We start from the raw sequence: 9,721 nt of genomic DNA, 5'->3' as shown, positions 1-9,721 counted from the left end.
TTGGTGGTCCCTTCTCTATCTGAGCTGTCTTTTCCCCTAGCATGTGTGACTGGCCTCCAAGCCATGGAGTAAACCTCCTGGTACTAATCTCAGCTATTTTTGGGTGTCAGTCTCCTATATTTTTTCATTTTTTTTATTAGTGAAACACCATGAAGTACAGTTTTAGATTTACAATTTTTTGTGCTTGGGTTTCGATTATACAATAATCAAATACCCATCCCTCCATCAGTGCCCACTTTCCACCACCATGGATAATATCCCTCCCACCCCCCCCCCCCCAATCCCACCCTGCCTCTGTGGCAGGGCATTCCCTTTTGTTCTCTCTCTCCTTTTGGATGTTGTGGTCTGCAAAAGAGGCATTGAGTGGCAATCATGTTCAGTCCATAGTCTACTTTCAACATGCATCTCCCCTCCTGGGAGGATCCTCCAAACACTCTTTATTTGGTGCTCCCTTCTCTATCTGAGCTGCCCTTTCCCCTAGAATGCCCGGCTGACCTCTAAGCTATGGAGTAATCCTCCTGGTGCTGATCTCAGCTATTCTTGGGTATTAATCTCATACTTTGTTACTTTATATCCCCCAGATGAATGCAATCTTTCTATATCTATCCCTCTCTTTCTGACTCATTTCGCTTAGCATAGCATGATACTTTCCATGTTGTACCACTTGTATGTAAATTTTATGACTTCATCTTTTCTAACAGCTACATAGTACTCCATTGTGTAGATACACCAAAGTTTCTTTAACCAGTCATCTGTTCTTGGGCATTCAGGTTTCTTCCAGTTTCTGGCTATTGTAAAGAGTGCTGCAATGAACAAACAAGTGCAGATGTCACTTCGACTATACTTTTTTGCCTCTCTAGCATATATTCCCAGGAGTGCTATTGCTGGGTCAAATGGGAGCTCAATTTCTAATTTTTTGAGAATCGTCCGTACTGTTTTCCAGAAGGGCTTAACCAGTCGGCATTCCCACCAAGAGTGAAGGAGTGTCCCTTTCTCACCACATCTGCACCAGCATTGGTTGCTTTTGTTCTTTTGAATGTGGGCCAGTCTCTGAGGTGTGAGATGGTATCTCATTGTGGTTTTGATCTGCATCTCCCTGATGATTAATGATGTAGAGCATTTTCTCATGTGCTTTTTTGCCATTCGGATTTCTTCTTTGAGAAAGTTTTTGTTCATTTCATCCCAGCCCTCATTACCTAATTCTGTGGGAAAATTCCTGGCCACCTCAACTACAACAACTAACCACTGGCCTACTCCAATTCTAACCAAAGACCAGTTCGCAAGTAGCTGTACAAGCCCAATATTAAAAGAACACTTCCTCCAAAGCTTCACTAGATGCCCATCATAAGCCAAAGAATAATGCCTGAGAGGAAGGTCAGACTCTAGAAATGGAGAAGGGTAACCACCATCGATAGACCTTGTCCAGAATCCTTTCCCACGATAAGAGGGAACAGTGATAGTGAATTCCAGAGTTTTCCCACTAGACAACCAAAACAACATCAAGAAACAGCGCAAATCTCCACTACAAGGAGAGGATAAAGAAAAGAGCCCCGAATCCTCAACTGGGGTTATCCACAAATTTGCTCTCTCCGATAAAGAATTCTGAGATGAAATGCAGAGGATGGTCAAGGAACTACTCAAAGAATCAATGGAGGAGATATCCAGAAAACTAAAGGATAAAATGAAAGAAACAATAGAACAGATAGTCAAGAAAATACAGGAAGAAATGAGAGCAGAAAAAAAAACTACAAAAAGAAGTCTCACAAATAAAGGATTTGATAGATGTAGTTAAAAACTCAGTAGGTGCCCTCAGCAGTAGGATGAATACAGCTGAAGACAGGATCAGTGAGCTTGAAGATGAGAAACAGGAATTGCATAGGAAACGACAAAAACTGGGAAAAGACCTCAAAATAGCTCTAAGAAGAATCAGAGACCTAGGGGATGACACCAAGAGGAACGACATTAGAATCATAGAAGTGCCAGAAGGATGGGGAGGCAACCCCAATGAAAAAACCACAGTCAAAGAATTCATTGCTGAAAAGTTCCCAGAGTTAAAGAATGCAGACATCCAGATCCAAGGAGCCAGAAGGGTGCCAACTAAAAGAGACCCGAATAAAAACACTCCAAGGCATATCACAGTCAGAATGATGGATGCTGTAGACAGAGACACAATACTGCAAGTAGCAAGATCAAAGAAGGAAATCAAATACAAAGGAGCACCCCTTAGATTTACAGCAGACCTATCCGAGGAAACCCTCCAAGCATGAAAACAATGGTGGGATATAGTGAAAAAGCTCAATGAACTGAACGTCTCACCAAGAATGCTTTATCCAGCTAAACTCTCACTCAAACTTGATGGAACTATACACCATTTTGTAGATAAAAAACAGCTCAGGAACTTCATAGACTCAAAACCAAATCTAAAAGAAGGATTAAAGAGCCTCCTGTAAGATAAGAAGGAAAACACTTATAAACACAACCAACCCCTACAGAAAGATGGCACAAAACCCCATGACAATAATCTCTCTCAATGTCAATGGTCTAAATGCACCAATCGAGGGACACAGAGTGGCAAAATGGATCCAGAAACTGAAACCAGCATTCTGCTGTCTACAGGAATCACATCTGAACAATCAGAGCAAACACAAACTCAAAGTTAAAGGATGGAAAACAATTCTGCAAGCAAACAGCTCCCTCAAAAAAGCTTGGGTGGCCATAATAGTATCCAACAACATCAATTTCAGGTTGGAAAAGGTTAGAAGGAACAGTGAAGGCCATTTTCTACTTATCAAGGGATACATAGAAAATGGTACAACAGGAAGAAATCACACTTTTAAATGTATATGCATCTAATGAGGGAAGAGCTAAATACTTAAAACGATTGCTTACAGATTTTGAGGAGGACATTGCTAACAACACAATAGTATTTGGAGACTTCAACATCGCCTTATCACCTCTGGATAGATCAACAAGAACAAAACTCAACAAGGAAACATTGGCTTTGAAGGAAGTAATAAAAGAAAGAGGGCTAATAGACATATACAGGGCTTTACATCTTAAAAAGAAAGAATACACATTCTTCTCCAGTGCACATGAAACATTTTCCAAAATAGACCACGTGCTAGGCCACAAAACATACCTCAATAGGATCAAAAAGATAGAAGTAGTATCAACAATCTTTTCAGACCACAGTGCACTCAAGATAGAAGCGAATCACACAAAGACATTGAGAAACAAATCAGACACCTGAAAAATAAACAACTTATTGTTGAACAATGAGGAAGGAAGTCAAAGATGAAATAAAAAGATACTTGGAAACAGATGAGAATGAAGACATGAGCTACCAGAACCTATGGGACGCAGCTAAAGCCATGCTAAGAGGAAAATTTATAGAGTTGCAAGCATTCCTAGGTTACATAGATAACCTGGTCACACAGCTCAAGATCTTAGAAAAAGACCAACAAAAGGAACCCAAAATTGGTCGAAGGAAAGAAATAATAAAACTTAGAGCAGAAATTAACGACATGGAAACCAAAAAAAAATATCCCAAAGGTCAATGAAACCAAGAGCTGGTTCTTTGAGAAAATAAATAAGATTGATAAATCACTAATAAGGCTCACAAAGAAAGAGAGAAAGAGAGAGAACCCTGATAAACTGAATCAGAAATGAAAAAGGGGACATCACAATAGAAACCAATGAAATTCAAAAGATTATCAGAGACTACTTTGAGAGTCTGTATGCCACGAACAAGAGAACCTAGAAGAAATAGATAAATTCCTGGATTCCTATAATCTCCCAAGATTGAACCAGAAAGACTTGGGATACCTGAATAGACTCATTAATATCAAGGAACTTGAAGCAGTAATCAAAAGTCATCCCAAAGGTAAAAGCCCAAGCCCAGATGGATTCACTAGTGAATTCTTCCAAACATTTAAAGGAGACCTTTTTCCACTTCTCCTCAAGCTTTTCCAGGAAATTTAAAAAACAGGAACTCTCCCAAACAGCTTCTATGAGGCACATATCTCCCTAATATCAAAAGCAAACAAAAACACCACCAACAAAGAAAACTATAGGCCAATATCCCTGATGAACACAGATACAAAGATCCTCAACAAAATATTAGCAAATAGAATCCAACAACTCATCAAAAAGATCATACACCATGACCAAGTGGAATTCAATCCGGGAATGCAAGAATGGCTTAACATTTGGAAATCAATCAACATAATCCATCATATCAATAAAAGTAAAGATAAAAACCATATGATTATATCAATAGACGCAGAGAAAGATTTTGACAAGATGCAGCACTCACTTATGATGAAAACTCTCACCAAAATGGGTTTTGAAGGGACTTGCCTCAAGATAGTCAAAGCCATCTATGACAAACCCATGGCAAGCATTATCCTCAATGGGGAAAAATTAAGGGCCTTTCCTCTAAGATCAGGGACAAGACAAGGATGCCCAGTATCACCACTTCTGTTCAATATAGTGCTGGAAGCACTTGCAATAGCGATTTAACAAGAAAAAAACATTAAAGGCATCCAGATAGGAAAGAAAGAAATCAAGCTCTCACTATTCACAGATGATATGATACTGTATCTCGAGAATCCTAAATCCTCTACCAAGAAACTCCTATGAACAATAGACTTGTACAGTAAAGTCACAGGCTATAAAATCAGTGCCCAAAAATCCACGGCCTTCCTATACACAAATAATGAGAGAGAAGAAAGAGACATGAAAAAAAAAATCCCGTTCACAATTGTGCCCCAGAAAATCAAATACCTCAGAATCAGCCTAACTAAAGAAGTAAAGGACCTCTAAATAAAAACTACAAAATGATACTCTATGAAATAAAAGAGAACATAAGGAAATGGAAGCATATCCCTGGCTCATGGATAGGAAGAATTAACATCGTCAAAATGACAATACTCCCGAAAGCATTATACAGATTCAACGCGAGCCCTATAAGGATACCCATGAAATTCTTCAAAGAAATAGATTAAGCACTCCTGAAATTCATATGGAACAACAAACACCCACGGATAGCTAAAGCAATTCTTGGGAAAAAGATGTGGGGAGGCATCACCCTCCCCAACTTCAAACTCTACTACAAATTAGTAATAATTAAAACAGCATGGTACTGGTACAAAGGCAGGGCCGCAGACCAATGGAACAGGGTGGAATATCCGTACACACAACCCCAAATGTATGAACATCTAATCTTTGATAAGGGAGCAAGAAGATGTGAAGTGGAGCAAGGAAAGCCTCTTTAACAAATGGTGCTGGAATAACTGGACAACCAGATGCAAAAACAATGGGCCTAGACCTCGACTTAACACCATGCACAAGAGTCAGATCAAAATGGATTAAAGATCTCAACATCAGTCCAAAATCCATAAGGTACATTGAAGACAAAGTCGGCAAAACCCTCCATGATATTGAGGCTTAACAGTATTTTCAAAGACGACACTCCACTGACCAACCAAGTGGAAACAGAGATAAACAAATGGGACTATCTTAAATTAAGAAGCTTCTGCACCTCAAAAGATACAGTGACCAAAATACAAAGACAGTCTACAGAATGGGAAAGGATATTTGCCAAATACTCATCCAACAAGGGGTTGATATCAAGGATATACAAAGCACTGGTTGAATCCTACAAGAAGAAAACATCTAACCCCATCAAAAAATGGGGTGATGAAATGAACAGAAACTTTTCCAAAGAAGAAATCCGAATGGCTAAAAGATATATGAGAAAATGCTCTACATCACTAATCATCAGGGAGATGCAGATCAAAACAACAGTGAGATATCATCTCACACCTCAGATACTGGTCCACATCCAAAAGAACAAAAGCAACCTGTGTTGACATGGATGTGGTGAGAAAGGGACTTGGGAGGAGATGTCAGTATATTCAACTCTGTTCCATTGGTCTGCAGCTTTGTCTTTGTTCCAGTACCATACTGTTTTAATTATTACTGCTTTGTAGTAGAGCTTGAAGTTGGGGAGGTTGATTCCTCCCATTTTCTTTTTCCCAAGAATTGGTTTAGCTATTCGTGGGGGTTTATTATTCCATATAAATTTCAGGAGTGTTTGCTCCATATATATGAACTTTTAAGAGTATTTATGAAAATGTGATCATAGCCCACTAAAATATATTTTATAGGATAACAATTTAAATATTTGCCTCATATCAATATATCAATTTCCCCTCTGATATATCTTTACTTTGTGTAATAATAAAGACAACATGTTCATTTATCCCATTAGTCATAAAAAATGAATTACCAACACTTTCATTACTCAGAGATAAGATGATCAACATTTAGATTTATCTCGACACTTCCTCAATTTTATCATGGAGAGACTTTTGTCCCTTAGGACCTTCAGTTAATAAAACAAAGTACTAAAGAGGTCAAAGACATAGTACAGGGGTTAAGGTATTTGCTTTCCATGCAAACAACCCTGTTTTAATCCCCAATGTACTTCATGGTCCCCGAACACTGCCTGGAATAATACTGGAGCTCAGAACTGGGAGTAGCCCTCTGAACTTTGCTAAGTGTATCCCTACTCCCCTGCAACCAAAAAAATATACAGAAACATTTGAGATAATGTCTAGAGACCTGAAGAAATAAACCAAACTAGAAAACTTGGTCACCAGCATGGTCATATACAAGCCATTAATTCCTCAACATGAAAAAGCATGTAAATAAATGTGCCCATCACTAGCAATTCAGATGAATCAGTCCCATTTTCTTGCTTTAAGATTTTCAGAATGCGGGAAAAGAAAGATGGTGGCCGCACCGGAGCCTTGTGGACAGCTGGTTTGAGCCGCAGGGGGGGGGGGGGGCGGCAGGGACATCATGGGAAGGGGGGCATAATGGGCCGTCCTTCACGCCCAACCGAGGTCGCCAGCTGCCCCCCACGAGCGGCTCTCCGGCACGGCCCCGGAAGCACAAGGACTTAGCACAGAGAGCCACCCGCTTGGAGCAGAAAAGCAAATGGACTATGTGTTAAACCGCGCCAGCATGCCTGCCCGGAGGGGAAAGGGTGTTGCTCCATTCGCCCAATCCTCTTGGGAAAGAAAGATGGCGGCTGCACGGGAGCCTTGTGGACAGCAGGTTTGAGCCGCGGGGGGGGTGGGGGGAGGGGGCGGCAGGGACCTCATGGGAAGGGGGGCGTAATGGGCCATCCTTCACGCCCGACCGAGGTCGCCAGCTGCCCCCCACGAACGGCTCTCCGGCACGGCCACGACTCCAGAGCACAGAAACCAATCTCTTAACTATCTATCTTTTAATAGAAATTCTTCCAGGGTTAATAAGTAAAATAGCAGAAATTCAAAACCGCGTGGTCGCAAGATATCATTTTATTCTTAAACCAAGTTGTAGAAGGCAAATCATTTCACAACGCTGTTTCAGCATGTCTGATTGGGGGTGGGTCGTAAACTCTAAACAATAATTGTGCATCTTCTATCGAAACAATGTATCTAGTTAAAGTAGATAGAGTATTAACTAGACCTCAACTGCCTCACAGGAATTGGGAGGGGTGGGGGGTGGGGTTCTATTGGGGTTCGCGGTTAAAAATAAGTATTGGTAAAGGGAAATGTGTTTGATATTTACATGACTGAGACCTAAACCCGAAAGCTCTGTAACTTTTCCCACAGTGATTCAATAAAGAAATAAATTATAAAAAAAAAGATTTTCAGAATGCAATAACATTCTTTTTTAAACTCTGATAGATCTTTCTCACTTGGGTTCATGGAGGACTTTATAAGAGTGATCTATGAATTGTGGATTTTAAATTGTCTTAATGTTTTCTAAGGGGCATGTAGGATCTCTGATTTTGTGAAACACCAAGGTCTAAGATAGAAGTTTCTTCAATAGCTTTGCTGATCATGCAGGGGTAATGTAGGAGCAGGTGCCTTCAACTCTGGCATCACCATTCAGGGCAGGAGTCTACATAGGAGTAGAAAGCTCTGTGACAGTTACTTTCACCCTAGCAGCAGCCAGGAGCCAAGGTTGTGGACTGTGCCATCAACTCTCTTATTAATTCCCTCAGCAGTCCTTGGCATCACAGCCAATCATCATTTTATGCTCTAAATCTGTCAACTCTGGATAATCTTTAGCTATCTTATGATGCTGTTGTGAGAATCGGTTAATATTTATGAACACATTAAAATGGAAAAGTGTAGTATAAATATTATTGCATGAATTGAAAAATTGTGTCCTACATAATTTGCACAAAGGAAAATAGTCATGGGCTGTAGTGTCTTCTTGGAATAGAGAAGTTTAGAAATAATAAGTTATCTTCTGCTTCCTTTTTCATCTTTAATAAGTTTAGTGCTTTTGTTAGTCAATGCTTTCAGCTAAATTTATTTTTGCTATTATTGTATTGATATATTTTGTTTCCAGTTAAGTTCAGCACATCTCTTTGTTTCTTGAGAGTTTCCAAATCATTGACTGTGATTTTCCTTCATTCTAACTTGTCCAGTATAGTAGAGACATTTTTCTTAAGAATAACTGTTGAAACCCTTTGACAAGAGAATAAGTACTCTTGTCAAGTTTCTTGCATTTCAAATTTCTGTTACTTAAATTCTGGCTACTTTCTCATATTTTTTCGGATAAAATTAAAAGCACCTGTGCAGGAGAGTTAGTACAATAAGGTACTTGCTTGTCTTACCCATAGCTGACCAAAGTAAGACCCTCGATCTCTGAGGACCACATATGTTCCTCTGAGCACTGCCAGAAGTGATCCCTGAGCATAGAGCTAGGAGAAATCCCTGAACACCTGTGGTTGTGGCCCCAAACAAAAACACCTACACTTAACTTGAAGAAAATGGAATTTTTAGCGTAATACAATTATACTTTATTATTTGGCTAAATTTGTATTGTATGCCATAGAGAAATATAATTTTAGCACAAAATATATACTAGCAATAGTCAAATTATTAATAATATAAATGTTTTCCAACTGATTAAAAAAACTACTAAACGTTAAACATAGTACAATTCAGAAAGATTGTTGTAATTATTTTATTATTAAATTTATCTTACTAAAGTTTAAAAACAGATAACATTTTTATTTTTTACTTTTTAAAATTTGTCATCCAATTTATGTGTTTATAATAGGTTTATCATTTATTTATTTATTTATTTATTTTTAAATGCTATTGAATCACCATGAGATAGTTACAAGCTTTCATGTTTGGGTTACAATCACACAATGATCAAACACCCATCCCTCCACCAGTGCACATTCCTCACCACCAATATCCCTGGTATACCCCCCCTTTCCCACCCTCTCCCTGCCTCCATGGCAGACATGATTCCCCATAATCTCTCTCTACTTTTGAGTATCATGGTTTGCAATACAGACACTGAGAGGTTATCATGTTTGATCCTTTATCTACTTTCTGCAGGTCCTTTATCTACTTTCTGCACACATCTCCCATCCCGACTGTTTCCTCAAGCCATCATTTTCTTAGTGATCCCTTCTCTATAATAGCTGCCTTCTCCCCTTTGCTTATGAGGCAGGCTTCCAGCTATGGAGCAATCTACCTGTCCCGTGTGTTTACTATCCTTAGGTGTCAGCCTCATGTTATGTTGTTTTATACTCCACAAATGAGTGCGGTCCTTCTATGTCTGTCCCTCTCTTTCTGACTCATTTCACTTAGCATGATACTCTCATGTCTGTCCACTTATAAGCAGAGTTCATGAC

This window comes from Sorex fumeus, unplaced genomic scaffold, assembly GCF_029834395.1.
Source record: "Sorex fumeus unplaced genomic scaffold, SorFum_2.1 ptg000054l, whole genome shotgun sequence".
Lineage (NCBI taxonomy): Eukaryota > Metazoa > Chordata > Mammalia > Eulipotyphla > Soricidae > Sorex > Sorex fumeus.
This window is presented reverse-complemented; position numbering follows the sequence as displayed.